The following is an 18,260-nucleotide window of genomic DNA, read 5'->3' on the forward strand; positions in this document are numbered from 1 at the left end:
TCCAGGGGGTGCCGAAATAGGCACCCGGAGAGAAATCAGCGCTGCATCCAGGACCCAGACCCGTTTTCAGGCCATACGCGTTGGGTGGAGATACAGGTGAGAGACCTCAGGTAGGCAGTACACCGGTCACTCACACAGTTGCTGCTGCGGCCGCCATCTTGCCCTCCCAACAGGCCTTCATACTACTGGAGTTTGGACTGACACCAGCTTAGTCCCCAGCATCACAGTAGGCCGTATTCTCAGTCACCATGGGCTGTGCTACTATAGAATCAGTTTACTTGCTTTTTTGTGGACAGTGATGTCTCTGGTCTCCCCTCACTGGTGCGCCGCTGGGTACACACAATGCCATGCGGGGATGCTCACTTCGCCAAGCCCAAGATGAGGGCCTAGTCACTCTATCTTGTATCGCAATGGTCCCTCTCCTTCTAGGATTGAATTGATGTTTGTCGGCTTAAGCCCTCACCCTGCTAAACTCCAAGGTCAGGTTCCTGCACTATAGGCCAGGTCTACTCTCTGGTGCACACGTAGCCCAGCTGCCACTTAGCGTTTGTTTCTCTGAAGTTGCGTTTACTTTTTTATATGTATACCCATCATTCGTCTTGCTTCATTGCAGTAAGCAGAGGACCTGCACTTTAGTGGCCGGATACTAATGGATTTTCGGGGCTGGAGCCCCAGCTTAAACAGCTTTCTTTGGCTGATGTTGATCTTGTTTCCCTCCTTCTAGAGTATTGTTGGTTTAAGGGGATTGTTCCAGAATTGTCCTGGCCTTGCTATCTTATGTAGTTTCTCTGGGCTTTTTAAAATGATTTGTGCATTTGTCTTGTATAGTCAAGCACTACAAAAGATCAAGGGAAAATAAATACCTATAACACATTTCTGCTTAACAGAATTGTGTTATGGCTTATAAAAATATTGGAGAACACCTATGTGTCTGGAGCCTAATGTGTTGTGCCTTGACCAATAAAACAATTATTGGAGAGCACCTGTATGTCTGGGGTCTAATGTGTTATTCCTAGACATATAAAACAATTAAGATTCTATTATTTTGTCAGGTAATGAAGCTCAAAAGATAAAAAAGAGCGGGAAAGTGTATACAACTCATTTGCGGTCGTTCTCCTCTTAGCCAGTCTGCACTGTTTATTAGTGCAAAAGTTACTCCGAAAATGCACAGATATGTCCGATCTAACACCGAGTTATGGACTTTAAATAGCCTTTGAAGTAGGGGGAGAAGAATGATGTCGGAGCAGGGCAAGTTGCCGGGTCAAGTGGTCTCAGGGGAGGCAGATTTAACAGGACACGCAGCGCGTGCAAAGTCAAAAAGGGACAGCAGGTTAAGCGTACTCCACGGCCAGGGCAAGCCAGCGCCGGATTAGATCAACAGAGTCACAACAATTCAAGTCCGCATCCAAATCATTCAGCCCATATCATCCGAAACACCCACATCAGGCGATCCTCCAGAGACGACCGATCCCGCACGCTCTCTTGTCCATTGCAAAAATGGATCCCAAATGTCATTCGGTCTAGAGGCAGTGGGCATAGTCTCCCAGTAGTGAGTTAGTTGTGCGTGTCCATAAGTGACATCCCCGATCCACCCAGTGAACAATGGAAGTGCTTTCCTGCCCCAGTGTAGTGAAATCTGTCGTTTAGCATAGAGGAGGAGGAGTGCATGCAATTTTCTGTCACAAAGTTCAGTGTCTTTGACATAGCCCAACAGGCCTAGGAGTGGTGAAGGCGTGTCATTCCTGTTTAAGATTTGGTTGATAGCTGTGAAGATGTCCGTCCAGTATTCGTTCAGTTCGGGGCAGCTCCATGCCACATGTATGAAGGATGCATCTTCCCTCCCGCACTTCCAGCAGGACGCATCCGTGCGGATGCCCATGCGGTGAAGTAGCATCGGTGTTCGGTAGTACCGGTGTAAGAATTTGAAGTGTATGAGCCGCAGCCGATAGTTCGGAGATAGTGCCGTTAATTGTTTACAGCAGTACTCCCACATTTCGTCGGTGAGAGGGACTTCCAGGTCAGCAGCCCAAGCCACCCTGGCTGTGGCCACAGTGATTGGGGCCTACTCTTGCATGCTGTTGTAGAGTCTTGATACAAATTTTTTGGGAGAAGGTTTCGAAAGCAGGTTCTGGAGGGCATCTAGAGCTTGCGGCTCTTCCGGGAATTGGGATCCCATCTGTTTGCAAGATTCCCATAGGGAGTGATATAGCAGCGCGTCCGCAAAAGATTCAGGCTGGTCATCATCCCTCGCGCACAGCTCCACAAAGGTGCAGTCTGGGTATAAATCGGCGAAGGTTTGTAGCCTTTTCCCGCGGAGCATGAGGACGTCACCTCTGGCAGTTAAACAGGGTAACATCGGGTTTCCTCGTAGGGGGACGGCAGGCGCGTACAATAAGGAGAGTCCTGCTCTCTTTTGCAGTTCTCGCCAGGTCCAGCGTACCATCTCCACGGTGTCGATCTCCTCTGAAGGGCGTGAGACTTTCCCGTATAGGGCCACGCGCAGAGGCAACGGGGCTACCGCGGCCAACTCCACCGCCACGTGCGGTTGGTAGGGGGTGGGGAAGGCCCAAAAATGCAGAAACTGCGCCTGTGCACACAGAGAATACAGCCTCAAGTCGGGGGCCCGAGGCCCCCTTGCCGAAGCGGGTGTGTGAGCAGGTCCCAGGAGACCCTCGCCTGTCCTCCAGCCCAAACCAGTTTCAATACCAGCGAGCGAACACGCGCGTGGAAGTGCGACGTCATGGGCAGCGGGATATTCACGAACAGATACAGGAATTTGGGAAGAATCACCATTTTCGCTAACGCTATTCTTGCAACCAGGGACAAAGGCAGTTTATTCCAAACCTCAATCTTCCCTTCCAGCCAGTCAACTGCTCTCCCAAAGTTCAGTGACCATAGCTCCTGTACATCCCGACTGATCCATATCCCCAGGTATTTAACAGCCTCAGTCTCCCAACGCAGAGGGTAGTCTGCAGCTGGCCGACTAGTCTCATCTGTCAGTGGGAAAGCCACAGACTTAGACCAATTGATGGATACTCCCGCCAGGCCCTCAAACCTCACGAATTCTCGGAGCAACGGGTTCATGTTGTCTTTGGGGTTGACGATGTACAAAGTCACATCGTCCGCATATAACGAGATCAGTAAGCTCCGAGAGCTAAACCCGATGCCCCTCGCGGTCTGGTGTTGTTGTATCCTAGCCGCAAGCGGCTCTATTGCAATGGCAAATAGGAGGGGGGACAGTGGGCACCCTTGTCTGGTTCCTCTAGTGATATCCAAAGTTCTAGAGACAAGGCCGTTTACGCTCACTCTGGCCCTGGGTCCAGTGTACAGCAGTTTTATTAGTGTCATGAAATTATGACTGAATCCCATTCTTTCCAATATTTTAAATAAATACGGCCATTCCAAAGAGTCAAACGCTTTAGTGGCGTCCAAGAACACCACCGCCGCCTGCACAGATGGGTGTAGGTAATGAAGGACCGAGAAAATAGTTCTGAGGTTATGTGACGTGGCCCGACCGGGGATGAATCCGGACTGGTCAGGCAATGCAATAATCGGCAACATCAGCTGCAGCTTGTCCGCTATTATTTTAGCATAAATTTTAGCGTCTACATTAATTAGGGAGAGGGGCCTATAGGAGTCCAGGAGCATCTCATCTTTGTCAGGTTTTAAGAGCGTAATTATTAAGGCTTCATGCATGGAGTCTGGCAGGGAGTTTAATTCAAGAGCCTCCACAAACACTGAGTTTAGTTTCGGCGCCAGCTCATCCGCATAAGTTTTGTAAAAGGACGTTGTCAGGTCCAGGGGCCTTGTTTGCCGGCATGCTTTTGATCACCTGAACAATGTCCTGGACGGTAACAGGCAGGTCCATGTACTGTCTGTGGTTGTTATTAAACCAAACTAGGGCAATAGAGTCAAGGAAGCTGTCTAAGGAGGCCGGGGCAGTGGGTTGTTTGGAGGCGTATAGGGACGCATAAAAGTCAGTGAAAGCGCGTAACACCGCTTCTTGGCCTACGGCTAAAGACCCCTCCTTGTCATAAATGGCATGGATGTGGTGTGATTGTGTGCGAGGAGCTATCAACCTGGCAAGTGTCCTGCTGGGCCTATCACCCTCTCCGTATCTGCGGGCCTCAGCTCGCCTCTCCAGAAACCGCACCTCGCGTCCCGCTTCCTCCTGAAAGGCAAGCAGTTTCGTCTTGATGTCACCAGCAATTGCTAAAGTCTGGTCAAGGCTAAAGGCCGCATCTAGCCCTCGCAACTCCCCCTCCAGTTTCGCCAGTGTGTCACGAATTGTTCGCAGCACTCCCGCCTGTCTCGCTATGCACTGGCCCCTGATCACCGCCTTAAAGGCATCCCATTCAATGGCTTCTGAGGTGACGGAACCTGCATTCTCAGCAAAGTATTTAATGATATCATCTCTTATCTCCTCAACGAATACTGGGTCCGTTAGTGCGTGTGGGGGTAATCGCCACGTGAATGCCCTGTTAAGGGTGTCGGGTAGGCGTAGCTCAAGGTCACAAGGGGCGTGGTCCGACAGAGACCTAGCTTGTATTTCGACCTTTGTCACCCATGTCGCAACCTCAGGAGACACCAACCAGAAGTCCAATCTGGACCAAGCCGCTTTATGACATGTGTAACAGGTCCCCATTCTCACATTCGGATGACGAACTCTCCACACATCAGCCAACAATCCCTCACCCATCACATCAAGGACTGCCTGTCGTGCACGGGCATGCATAGGTCTACTCACACCTAGTCTGTCCATGTCATCATCCAGCACAACATTAAAATCACCCCCTAGCACCACTGATGGACAGTCAAGCAGCGCGATCTGCGCCCATACACCCCTGAAGAAGTCTGGGTCATCTACATTTGGACCGTAAATGGCGGCCAGCACGATAGGTCGCCCCTGCAGGGAGCCATGCAAGATCACGTATCTGCCATCCACGTCCTGCACGTGAGCACGTTCCCGCCAATCCAGCCCCCTGCGTACAAGTATAGCCACCCCTCTCGCATAATTAGAGTAAACGGCAGAATACACATTTGACCATCTGGAGTTTTTCAATCTGGGTGAAGGGGTTGTATTAATATGAGTCTCTTGCAAAAAGCAAATGTCTACGTTATGCCTAGCCAACGTGCCATGCATCAGTCGGGCTTTCTTGTAGTCCCCGAGGCCTCTGATGTTCCAGGTCCATAGTTTAATCCCTCCCATATCTGAGATACTGTAGATGTAGGACCATCCCCGTCCCACCCCACTCCCCAGTTCCACAATGTACATCACACCTCCCAGCCACTAATCTCGCGCACAAAAATGAAAACATAGCAAAAGGCACATTGCACCGTGTCAGAACAAAAAATAACAATTCAACAACCCCCCCCCCCCCATTTCCCTCCACCCTCAGCAACCTCCCAATTAGGTCGTGATATACCCCGTAGTAAGGCACGCAAGGCGTGACATAAAACCAACAGCGAAAACAATGGGAGGCACCCCATGGGGCGTGGTGTGCCCAGCTTACACCCCCGTGTGAACGGGGTGGCTACAGTTAGGTATAAGGTTCCATGGGTTCTGCGAATCTCCTGCCCTGGGGTCCCTTGGTCCTACCATTTCCAATATGTCCATAGGCAGTAGGGCACCATGAAGCTCAACCGGAAGTCCGGGGACAAGACATGACCTTACCCCTCTCGTTCCCAGGTTAAGGGTAATAGCAGTGATCGTAAGGAGTCTGCGTGAACCCATGTAGGACATGAGGGGGCAAACCTACGACTTCTCAATCGTACACCAGAATACCATTTAGTCATTGTCACTTAGCTGTTCCGCCGTGTCCTCGTGTCTGGGCGACCTTCTCCTGGTCCCCGCTCCGCCGATGTGCTTGGTTTACTAATACTTTTAAAGTATCAGAATCAAAGAGCATAAAGGTTGGCAAAGCCAATAGGTGTGGCGGTGGCAAGCCTGCAATGCTTAATTTTTTTTTATTTCATACTTATGCGAAAGGCATTCGAAGTTAAAGTAATCAAACGTTTCCAGCTGGATTGTATCGAGGTTCTTTTGGGAAGTAGTGTTTGAACCTATTGATTCGACTTGTTGGGCAGAGTGGGAGTGGACAAAAGAAGGATAACTAGAGCTATTAACCAACTGTGGAGACCACTACCCATTCGGGGGAGATCCAGCCCCCATGTAAACAATATTTTTCCACTCTTCTGCATTTGAAGCTACAGGCCTATCACTTTGAGGGAAATGGTATTTGACCCGATCACTTCCTCGATCTCACCGGTTTGTTAGCTTTAAGGATAGACTAGAGATTAGTTGGATGAAGAAACCAGATGCAGAGTGTGGTGCGATATTTCCCTTGCCATAATGCACCGCTCTCTGTTCATACCCCATAATCTAGGCTTAACAGGCGGCACTGGACAACTCCGGTTGGTTTGATTTACGGATTGTTGGTTCACTTTACTAAGATCATCTGCAAAGCACACAAATGTTTTTACCAAAGGTGTACTTGCCTAAGTGCACAGCCGAATTTGGCCTCTCTTTCTGTGAAAGATTGCAGTGTGTTTTGGGGAAAGGACTGTCTGGTGTTGTCTTGGGTAGGTTTCTATATCGAGTTATATGGTGTTATGATCTGGTGCAATAAAAAGATTTTTCTGTTTGTGGGGTAGTGTAGGTTAGTGATGACGATGCGCTGTTAATTGTTTTTGACAGTGGGATTAGGCGATGTGTCATTTGGCATATTATTGTCAGTTGTCTCTGGCCAATATGTTTTTCGATGTGCTATTTCTTGGACAACATAAGGAAAATACTTCATGGCCTTTAAATTGTGATGATTTTGTTTAGCGTCTCCTTGAAGTCACCTGCAAGAAGTTATTTCATGTCAAATGAAGTGGGCTTCCCCTTGTTTTATGGGTGCGACCTTTCCAAATGTCTTGGTTAATTCACATGTTTCTGATGATCACGTTTTAAAAAAAAGATGAATTCATGTAATGTAAAAGCTTCCCTTCTTTTATACTGACATGCCCCTTAATGTAAGGGTGATGGTGCATCAGAGAGGCTGTGAAGTGTACGTTGTGTTACGCAAATACTATATGTCCTGCATGTCCTCTGGGTTTGCAGTGTATCACCGCAAGGATGTAGTTAGAAAAGTAAGAAGGCTATTCATTTCTATTTTTTTAGACACTGTATTTGTGATAGCAGAAACAAACCACATTAAGAGTTTTTTTTTGTATATATGACATTTATTAATTCCTCAGAATAGAATCTTGAAAGTCGGTGACTAACAATATCACTGCCCTTTTGTACAGCTTTTATATTGACATTTTGTAAATAAAGTTAACACAAGTTATTGTCACTGTTTATGGTCTTTAACAATGAGATGTTGCTTTTTCACTAGAATCCACTGTTCATGAAGCTGCAAACCACAAATTTATGGAGGCGTCACAGCTTTGGGTTGCTTCTTAGGTTTCAGCTTGAAAAACAGAACGAGCGCATCAATACTTGCATATGTTGCCAGAACACAGTTCCTTCTGCCTATTATTGTGTACGAATTGAAATATCTCGAGATTCCAGTGAACTGGTGGTGTGTTCCAGCATCATGGCCTCCCATAATTATAGATTCTTCGTTCAACAGCGACCGGCTCGATGCCTTTCACAAGCAGCAGCAGAAGAGTTTTGCCTAAATGGCGCACAGCACTCATCGAATGGGTTACATAGCCTTCCTTAACACCAGAATAATTCTAAGAATATTTATGTTGAGCATGGGACATCGATGTTTTCATTCCACTGATGAAAGGATGTCGCTTTTTTTGTGTTTCATTGATCTGTATCCAGTTGCCTAGTTTCCCCCTTGGTTCGTTCTGTCCTTTTGCCTGGAAACAAATATTGTTTGGACGGGAATCCTCGTCCTACACAGATTAAGGTGAATTGTATCCATCAGCTCATGTGGGTCCATAATCGGATAAGGGCACATATTCCCTCAATTTTTAGTGGCCATGATGCAAATCCCAGTTGTCCCGATTATTATAACAGATTCTTTGCAAAACATTAACAAACCTGCTAACTTGAACAGAAATCTCACCATGTGAGGAGGGGGCGAGGCTTTGTGTCGAATTTACTACAAGGCACTTTTGCCCCCACCCTGCCTCCAAGCCCCCTACTCCAAAAACAAAAAAGCATTTGCAATGCAATAGGTCTCGCATTAGAAAAGTTTGAGCTATTGGTATTGTAAATGACAAACGTTTTATTTATGTGTTGGTTTTGAAAATAGCAAAATTAATAGCTTTGTCATTTACAATGCCAATAGTTTTACCTTTTGCAAATGTGACACTGTTGTGAACCAAGCACGCTTCACGAGTTTACTTATAAATACATTAACAAGATATTTTATTATGAACGCTAGAGAGTAGTTGGTGTTCCGATTATAGCTGACAAACAACTCCCACAGAATCTAATGAACTAGAACCCACCTCACATAAAGATCTAAAGAGAATGTTACAATTAAAGTGAAAGATACATAAAAATGACATATGAGATTACAACAGACACCTATAGCATTTGCAATGCAATATGTGTTGTATTTGCGTGACTTAGATGTATTGATATTACAAATAACAATGGCTTTTAATTTTTTTTAATAATTAATATTTAAATAAAAGTTATTGTAATTTATAATGGCAATAGTTTTAACTTTTGTAAATCACTTTTGTGAAGATTAAGTTCAGTGTATTTTATTGTGACGAAAATTTAAGAACAAGTGAAATATTAACATCTTTTTGTGACATTTGTAAGAAAGCTTGAAACATTGAGAGAACATATTTGAACCAGTTGTTGTTGAATGGTTGCACAGATTGATGCTGTGGTGGCGCTGAGTGATGTTGTGGTGGTGCTGAGTGATGCTGTGGTGATGAGATAGATAGATAAAGGGCGGGAAATAGATAGATAGAGGACGGGCGATAGAAAGATAGATAGAGGGCGGGCGATAGAAAGATAGATAGAGGGCGGGCGATAGATAGAGAGAGGGCGGGCGATAGATAGAGAGAGGGCGGGCGATAGATAGATAGAGGGCGGGCGATAGATAGATAGAGGGCGGTCGATAGATAGATAGAGGGCGGGCGATAGATAGATAGAGGGAGGGCGGGCGATAGATAGATAGATAGAGGGCGGGCGATAGATAGATAGATAGAGGGCGGGCGATAGATAGATAGAGGGCGGGCGATAGATAGAGGGCAGGCGATAGATAGATAGATAGAGGGCAGGCGATAGATAGAGGGCGGGCGATTGATTGAGATCTATCGCCCGCCCTCTATCTATCTATTAACAAAATTTGTAAAGAGCGCTACTCACCCATAAGGGTCTCAAGGCGCTGGGGGGAGGGGTCGCTACTGCTCGAACAGCCAGGTCTTGAGTTGTTACCTGAAGGAGAGATGGTCCAGGGTCAGTCTAAGGTGAGTGGGGAGGGAGTTCAATGTCTTGGCTGCCAGGTAGGAGAAGGATCTTCCTCTGACGGTGGATTTGCGAATGCGTGGGACGGAGGCGAGGGCGAGGCTGGCGGAGCGGAGCTGGCGGGTGGGTGTGTAGAAGGTGAGGCGGCTGTTGAGGTAATTCGGGCCCGTGGCGTGGAGAGCCTTGTGTGCGTGGGTGAGGAGTCAGAACGTGATCCTCTTGTTGACGGGGAGCCAGTGCAGGTATTTCAGGTGGGCGGAGATGTGGTTGTGGCGAGGGATGTCCAGGATGAGTCGTGCTGATGGGTTCTGAATGCGCCGCAGTCTTTTCTGGAGTTTGGCTGTGGTTCCAGCGTAGAGTGTGTTCCCGTAGTCCATGCGGCTGGTGACCAGGGCCTGGGTGACCGACTTCCTGGTTTCGGTGGGGATCCATCGGAAGATCTTTCGGAGCATGCGCAGGGTGTTGAAGCAGGATGACGAGACTGCGTTGACTTGCTTGGTCATCGTGAGGGAGGAGTCCAGGATGAAACCCAGGTTTCGTGCGTGGTCCGTTGGCTGGGGGCGGTGCCCAGAGCAGGGGGCCACCAGGAGTCGTCCCAGGCAGAGGGGGATGGTCCCAGGATGAGGACTTCCGTCTTGTCTGAGTTCAGTTTCAGACGGCTGATCTTCATCCAATCTGGGACATCTTTCATTCCTTCCTGGAGGTTGGCTCTGGCGGTGGCGGGGTCGTTGGTGAGGGAGAGGATCAGCTGAGTGTCGTCGGCGTAGGAGATGATGTTGAGGTTGTGTTGGCGAGCGATGGCTGCGAGGGGGCTCATGTAGATGTTGAAGAGGGTGGGGCTGAGTGAGAAATCCTTGCGGGACGCCGCAGATGACTTCGGTGGCCGCGGATCGGAACGTGGGAGGCGGACTCTCTGGGTTCTTCCGGCGAGGAACGAGGTGATCCACTCCAGGCCGCTCCTTGGATTCCGGTATTGCTGAGGCGCTGTATCTGGGTGCAGTGGCATACGGTGTCGAAGGCTGCCGAGAGGTCTAGGAGGATGAGGGCAGCAGTTTCCCCGTTGTCGAGTAGGGACCTGATGTCGTCGGTGGCTGCGATGAGGGCGGTTTCGGTGCTGTGGTTTGCTCGGAAACCGGACTGTGAGTGGTCGAGTGATCCGTTGGTCTCGAGGAAGGCGGAGAGTTGTCTGTTGATGGTCTTTTCGATGACTCTGGCTGGAAAAGGGAGGAGCGAGATGGGGCGGAAGTTCTTGAGGTCCGTGGGGTCCGCAGTGGGTTTTTTCAGAAGGGCGCTCAGCTCTGCATGTTTCCAGCTCTCCGGGAAGGTGGCGGATGCGAAGGAGCTGTTGATGATGTTCCGGAGTTGGGGTGCGATGATGGAGTCGGCTTTGTTGAAGATGTGATGTGGGCAGGGGTTGATAGGGGAGCCGGAGTGGATGGTGTTCATCAGGCGGGTGGTGTCTTCGGTGCTGACAGGGGTCCAGGTGCGAAGGGTGTTGGTGGGGGGCTCTCGTTCGGTGGTAGGGTGCGTGGTCGGTGCGCGTCGGCGATCTTGCGGTGAAAGAATGAGGCGAGTGAGTCTCAGAGTTCTTGCAAGGGTGTGATGTCGTTGTTGCAGGCGCTGGGGTTGGAGAGCTCTTTGACGATGCTGAAGAGTTCCTTGTTGTTGTGGGTGTTGTCTAGCCGATCTTTGTTTGTTGTCTTCTTGGTGGTGCGGGTCAGTTGGTGGTGTTTGCGGGTGGCATTTTTGAGGGCTGTCCTGTTCTCTGCTGTCTGGTCGTGGCGCCAGGCTTTCTCGAGGGTGCGGCTGGTTTTCTTGGAGTTTTTGAGGTCGTTGGTGAACCAGGAGGCTTTCCTGTTGCTGGGTCTGTTGGGGGGGATTCTTCATTGGTGCGATTTCGTCGGCGCAGTTTGTGAGCCACTGTGTGAGGTTGCGGGCTGCTTGGTTGGGGTCCGTCGAGTTGGTGGGTGGGTTTTGGCTGAGGGCGGTGGTGAGCTGGTCGGCGGTGATCTTGCTCCAGCTTCTGCGGGGAACCTGTTGCGGGTGGTGGTGGGTCGTGGTTCTCCTGAAGTTGAAGTGGACGCAGCTGTGATCTGTCCAGTGTAGTCCGGTGGAGTGGCTGAAGGAGATGTGCTTGCTGGAGGAGAAGATGGGATCAAGCGTGTGTCTGGCATAGTGGGTGGGGGTGTTCACCAGTTGCTTTAGTCCGAGGTTTGCGAGGTTATCCAGCAGGACGGTGGTGTTGCAGTCCTTGTTGTTCTCCAGGTGGAAGTTGAGGTCCCCGAGGAGGATGTAGTCTGTGGAGATGAGGGCGTGCGGACTGACTAAGTCTGCGATGGCTTCGCTGAATTGTGTGCGTGGTCCCGGGGGTCTGTAGATGAGGGTGCCTCTGAGGGTGGTCTTGGGGTCGGTGTGAATCTGGAAGTGGAGGTGCTCGGCGGCGGTCAGGGTGTCGTCGGAGTTGGTCGTGATGCGGATGGTGATTTGGAGGACGATGGCGATGCCTCCTCCGGTTTGGTTGACGCGGTCCCTCCGGGTGATCTTGTAGCCTTCCGGGATGGCTATGGCGATGTCTGGGGTGAGGAGGCGTTCATCCATGTTTCTGTGAGGAAGGCGACGTCTTGTGATGTTGTGTCGAGGATGTTCCAGAGTTCGACGGCGTGTCTGTGGACGGAGCGGGTGTTGAGCAGGATGCACTTGAGGTAGTTGTTGGGGCTTGGCGGGTGCGGTGCAGGTAAGGAGGAAGGTGAATTTGCAGGTTAGGCAGGTGAAGGGTCCGTGGGTGCGTTTCGGGGTGGCTCGGTAGCAGGCGGGGTTCTGGCCGGCGTTGAGTGCGTGGAGGGTGGCGGCGGCGTAAGTTGGCATCTTCGAGGACCGGGGGACCTGGCGCTGGGCGCGGTCCAAGCGCAGACGGGCATAGACGGGCTTGCCTTTGGCGCGCCTTTGGCGTGCAATCGGCGCGCCAGCTGCGCACGTCCGCTGCGCTCCCGTGTGGCGACCTCCATAAATGGCAAAGTGGGAGGGAGGAGCAGCTGGGAGGCGGGAGCGGGGTGGCCAATGGGCGGGGTACGAAAGAGAAAAGGTGGCGGGCCGCAGGGGATCACCGGCGGGGATCGGGGAGGGGGAGAAGCGGCGGGAAAAGGTACACGGGGACGGCGAAATTACAGGGGCACAGCTAAGACAGGGACAGCAGACTGGCAACATACAGGGGCACAGGCAGGCACAACAAAATACAGGGGCACAGGCTAAGGTAAAACACAGAACTGGCAAAGAAACTGGCAAAGAAACAGCAATCCAGGCACACGGCTGTAGCGAGGCAGCAGCGGAGGGGTCAGGGGTCCTGGCATTCACGGGGGGAGACGCGCGGTGTGTAGAGCGCCAGCCCTGCATAGATAGAGGGCGGGCGATAGAGGGCAAAAGATAGATTGAGGGCGATAGATAGATAGATAGAGAGAGGGCGAGAGATGGAGTGAGGGCGATAAATAGATTGATAGATAGAGTGAGGGCGATAGATGGATAGTGAGGGCGATAGAGTGAGGGCGATCGGGACGAGAAGGTAATCATATCTGAAGAAATTATTTTTTTGCAACTTATAACATAAAAAGGTTTTTGTACAATCGAATATTCAAGATCTTCTGGCCCTAAATATATATATCCATCCACGTGTTGTTTGATTTTTTTAGGTTTACAATGGACCTTTTAGTACAATTCACATTAACTGCACGCTTTCAAATAAAAAATCATTCAATCTAACTACAGAACTTCTTAGAAACATATTGAAGAATAATTAGGCAAAAACATTCCTCTCAAAGGTGTAAGCAAGCCGATCAATGAATCATGAAATGCAGCTCAACTCAGCAGGAGACAAACCCCAAGATTAGAAAGTGTGTTTGCCGCATACGCAGATGACCCAATATTCTACTACAGGGGCTTTCTCTTTGTGGCAGGCACCACCAAAATGATAGCCAAGGTAACAAGTTAATTGCCGTAGAATGGGGACTAATGGAGGGTCTGTTTTTTAACAAGCAGAATTCTGCACAGCATTTTATTTTCGTGGGGTTTAATGGTAGTAGGAAAGTGTAACTGATGTCATGGGGTGAGTCGGGGATCTGGCAGGACTAGATAAGCAACTAAAGCAAGCTGGTTGGTGGGTAAGCATTATATTCTCCCCCTGTGCTGATATGAGGTGGGGCAGGGCTGCATTGAATAACAAGCCAATGACAAATATAGGTGGAGAGTGGGAGGGGCTTCTATTCCATACTCCAATACAGCATGCCGCAGAGCAGCAAATGCGCTGCCCAGGCTTGACCTAAAAAGGGCTGCGATTTGAGAGCGTCTGACAAGCAATTTCCTGGTATACTTGTGGGACTGCAGCACTGCTGTCTGCTAAAGCTCCCTTTCCTCTGAACTCTACATGATCATTCTATGCACAACTTTCCATGGCAGAAATGAAAGTGTGAGTTAAATAGGTTTTGTGATCAGCCCTGAAAGCCTGGAAGAGTTACAATAGAACATTTATCAATTGTTTGCGCCAGGAGCAGATGACATGACCTTAAGTTACACTGTGTACGCTCTATACGAGTGTGCTATGCAAAGCTGAAGTACTCCTCGCCGCTTCAGAAAGTCTACATGTGAGTCTACCTCGCCTCATTAAAATACCCTTTACAATCAAACCTAACACTAGGCCAGGTTCTAAAACAAACAGAAGTTATATGCCCTAATGTGACACCTTCTGCCAGTATGTAGGGAACAGCAAAAATGGGAGGTCTCCAGCATGGCGTTTACACCCATGTACAGACTTTGAGCTGCTGTCCCTGAAACCGCCCCCACCCACTCCACCATTCCAAAAGCCAGAGTGTCGACACGGAAGTAGTTACTCTTGGGCTCTGGATACCGGAAATGGCTTATGTGCAGGGACAAGTGTTGATTTTTGTTTGTTTGGTCTCTAGATCACTGGCCTTGAAACTTGCAGCTTCGTAGGCAGAGCTAAAGCGTCCATTGAGATTGCAATAAGCGCCTAGGAATGAACACATGCCTAGCACAGGCCGAGCACACACCTTGCAGCCGTCTTGCAGTTTTATATAGCTCAAGCTCGACAAGAAGTTAATGGAGCGCTTTATGAGAGTTACATTACACACGGTCACAATTCTTTATTTTTTGGGCATGGTGAGATAAAGTGATTTCCCCAGAATTGCAGGGTGTTGAGCCGACGCTAGGAGTAGAACCTGGTTCCACAGTATCAAAGTTTGCTCTGGCCGTAATGCCACATCCTCTCCCTTGTGGAGGTGATGGTCACCAAGTGCCTCCTGAAGCTTGGCCTACGGACGGTTTTCTTTGCTGAGGCCCCTACAGTCCGCACTGGACGTGTCTATGGATTGTAAATGTGTGATATATTGCAAGCCTACCTTCAAGGAGTACAAGAGGCTTTACAGAGGACATTGTATTGCAATGGTAGAGCCCAGACAGGAGTTGCTACACCTGGAGAGTGCAGTCTTTTTGAAGCTCGCATTAAACAGATTGTTGGATAGCTTAAGTAATGGGGGCAGTCAGTACCTGATCCCTTTGTTTCGTTTTGGTACTTTGTAACTCGCTCATATTTTCATACTACACAAATGTGCATGGCATATCTTCCCAGATAGGGGCAAGGAATATAACGTAATTTCCAAGATGTATACGATTTCCCCTTCAGTTCTGGCACATGTGACTTTACCCAGGCCCATCGCCCCATCCTTCCTCACACCAAATCCTGTCACATTGGAATCGAATTTTCGATTTACAACCCTGAATATTTCACTGTTTCTTCTTCTATTATCTACTGTTACACAGGGCTGCATCAAAATCGACCTTCCAGAGGTGTGCCCCCAGCACGGAGAGAGAAGGCGATACCCACGCGAATTTACTTTTTAATTTTTCTAATTCTATACATTTTTCCTCTTCATTTTTTAGGTCTCGCCTGTCGATGCGCATGCGCATCGAGCAAGCGAGAGTATTGGGACTTATCCACTCTTTATCCACACTGCAAGGAATCGTGGCGATTCCTTGCAGTGCACGAGAAATTTAAGCTCAATGCGCATGCGCATTGAGCTTAAATGCGCGTGCACATGCCCCCAGCCGCCTGCCTTGCCTACTCTCTCTCACAGCCTCCCCCAGCTCCGCCCCCTCACTTCTTGATTGCACGGCCGCTAGGCCGTGCCTCCCCTACTCTCCTCCCCCCTCCTCCTCCTACTCTCCTCCCCTGCCTGCCTGCCGTGTCGCACCTCTCCCCTCTCTTCCCCCTCCCCTGCTCTCCCCAGCCATATCGAATCACGGTCCACCGCGTTACTTGACGAGAAAGAAACTGGTGCCGTTGCCTTTATCTCCCGCCCTTCCCTTCGAGGAGAGCCTATATTTTCGTTAAAAGTCCATTAATCCCGGATGCGTGTTTATGACCTGCATTGTGCTCGTGCCGGTAATCGCTGTGCTGCGCGAGAGACTGCTCGCTCCCTGTCAGACTGCCCCAGACAAAGCCGGAGTGCGGCTTCGAGCAGACAGCGCGCCTCCGGGCAGGCCCAGCCTGGCTCCAGGATTTGTAAACGGCCACATTCCAGGCTGTAATCACGCAGACAGCAGCTCCTGTCTGATCCGAGACAGGAAGTGCCCGCTTTGTGCTGCCAGCCATCACAGTGGCACACGCAAGAAGGGTTTAAATTTAGCCCAGGCTTTTCTCTCAGCAAATTATGGGTGGTGTTGTCTCGAGATGCAGGCGACCGTGACAGCCCCATTATCAAGCATTCGCACATTCTTCTGATAAACAAGTAGGTGAAGGAGGCCGAAAACTGCCAGTGGAATTATTAAATGACGGCTTCTCTACTGTGAGCGTGACTGCGCATAAACTATTTTCATGTGCTTTTACTACGTTTTACTGGAGTTTCCAGTTGTAAATAAACACGTTAAAAACGTTTGAAGCGAAAAGGCACAGCTAGTGTGTTCTTCATGTATGTTGAAGTACACATTGTAAGTAGACTGCAGACATAATACTCTTCAAGTAATACAGATTTAATTGTTGTTTTAGTAAATGAAAGCTGCTGGAAAATAGATTTGTTCCCAGGAAAGGGAACCAGGGTCTGGTTTTAGACACCGGAGACTTCTTTCACCATGAGATAGCTTCTCCCAGTGTTCTCCTCCCACCCCTTCAGAGCACGCCAGAATTGTCAGTCCCCTCGACACTGGGTTTCCACCTACTCTACCTTCGTGGAATAGCCCCTCTAAAACTCGAGAACACAGCGTTTCCGTTTAATTGCTTTGTCCATCACATGTATAGGCTACTGCAATTGAGTATTCGGGGAGCTTCCCAAATTAAAAACACCGTGTAAACTTGAAAGCGCACAGTATTTGCGGCCTCTTTTTCCTGGCTTGAAAGATTCCTGATGTATTAACCCACACCACTGCCCGCCAAGTAACGATCACAGATTCAGCCAAACATTATGAAAGTGAAATGGTGACGTTTCGTGTACTTAACTGCTGTAAAAATGCCACCCTTTAACCATCATGGCATTGAGCTTCAATGCTCACATTGTGGGCCAAAACAATGAGCTTGTGCTCTGTTTCTGAATAAATACCTATGTGTATAACAAATACACATGAATGAACTGCATGGCATAAACCATGAGTGAACAGAATTCCCGAATTCGCCTGGACAGTCCTGGTTTTTAAAAGATTTTCCTGACGTCTCAAAGTTTTGTTCTCATAAATATATGTCCCAGTGTTTGAGCGAGTCGGGTGAACAAGCACATTCTTGGTTCAGTCTCACGATCACATTGGCCCTCTTGTCAAACCACCGTCATAAACTCCCAGGTCTTGAGTCGCATGTTGTTCTAACTTGCCTCGTTCACGCAGCACGGCAGAGGTTAGTCAGGAGTGACTCTGCATCTAGCAAACACATTAACCAAGGCCTGGATCATCAGCAACCTACTTCTGGCAACGCTTTTATGGCTACATCTTTGGCTGTTTCCTGATCTGTTCTGTGGCACGCTCTGAAAGTGGAGTGTATTTTTAATCTCATTCCTTATAGAATGGTGATAAAAACGCCGTACAAATGAACATGTTTTCAGTGGACAGCTCAAAACATGTTGGTGGATAACATAAATAAGATAGTCTTACTAATAGCTCAGGGCTTATAATGAATGGCTGGTATAAACCTTCAGCTCCAACATCCCAGTGTTTGTCTTTCTATTACTCCCAGTTTAATTTAGCATATGTGGCATAACAACCAGAGCTGCCATCTAAGTCACGTAAATACAATACATGTTGCATAAAAAATGCTATAGGTGTCACATTCGCCAAAGTTATAACTATTGGCATTGTAAATGACAAAGCTATCAATTTAGCTATTTTAAAAACTAACACATAAATAAAAGATATTGTCATTTACAAGACCAATAGCTCCAACTTTTCTAATGCGAGACCTATTGCATTTCCAATGCTTGTTTCACATCCGTCTCCGAGAGAACTTTGTTGAGATATGGGCTTACTACGACAACAATATTTGTTTTAAAGTAAAGCCAATTTGAAGCAGATTCTATAGTACGGAATGTTGCCAAAATCTTCATGATATGTGAGGCTGAAGGTCATCACACACATGACCTTGGTGCCCCATGTTTGTGAAATGGTCCTTAAAGTTTATAAAGCTGTGTTCATGCCGTGCCAGGTCGTTGCCAGGACCCGAGGACCGTCACTAGCGTCCACTGCCTGACTCGCATTCAGCAGCATCAGGTACCCAGCGTTCACTCATTAGGCCAGTGACTGACTCACTCTGTCACTTTCCTGCCCACTGAAGAGTATCCCGACCCCT

At 48.8% G+C, this 18,260-nt stretch overlaps 1 protein-coding gene and 1 pseudogene across 2 annotated transcripts in view; one reads left to right on the forward strand and one right to left on the reverse strand.

The window, feature by feature from the left end:
- The window catches only part of DIAPH1 (diaphanous related formin 1), a 1,314,985-nt gene that overhangs the window by 70,794 nt on the left and 1,225,931 nt on the right, over positions 1-18,260 (forward strand). The window lies entirely within an intron of this gene.
- LOC147702702 (ATP synthase F(0) complex subunit k, mitochondrial pseudogene) lies at positions 7,206-7,651 on the reverse strand (annotated as a pseudogene). The gene has a single exon (XR_015297243.1). The product of XR_015297243.1 is annotated as an ATP synthase F(0) complex subunit k, mitochondrial pseudogene (transcript).

Source organism: Lissotriton vulgaris, chromosome 7 (genome assembly GCF_964263255.1).
Source record: "Lissotriton vulgaris chromosome 7, aLisVul1.2, whole genome shotgun sequence".
Lineage (NCBI taxonomy): Eukaryota > Metazoa > Chordata > Amphibia > Caudata > Salamandridae > Lissotriton > Lissotriton vulgaris.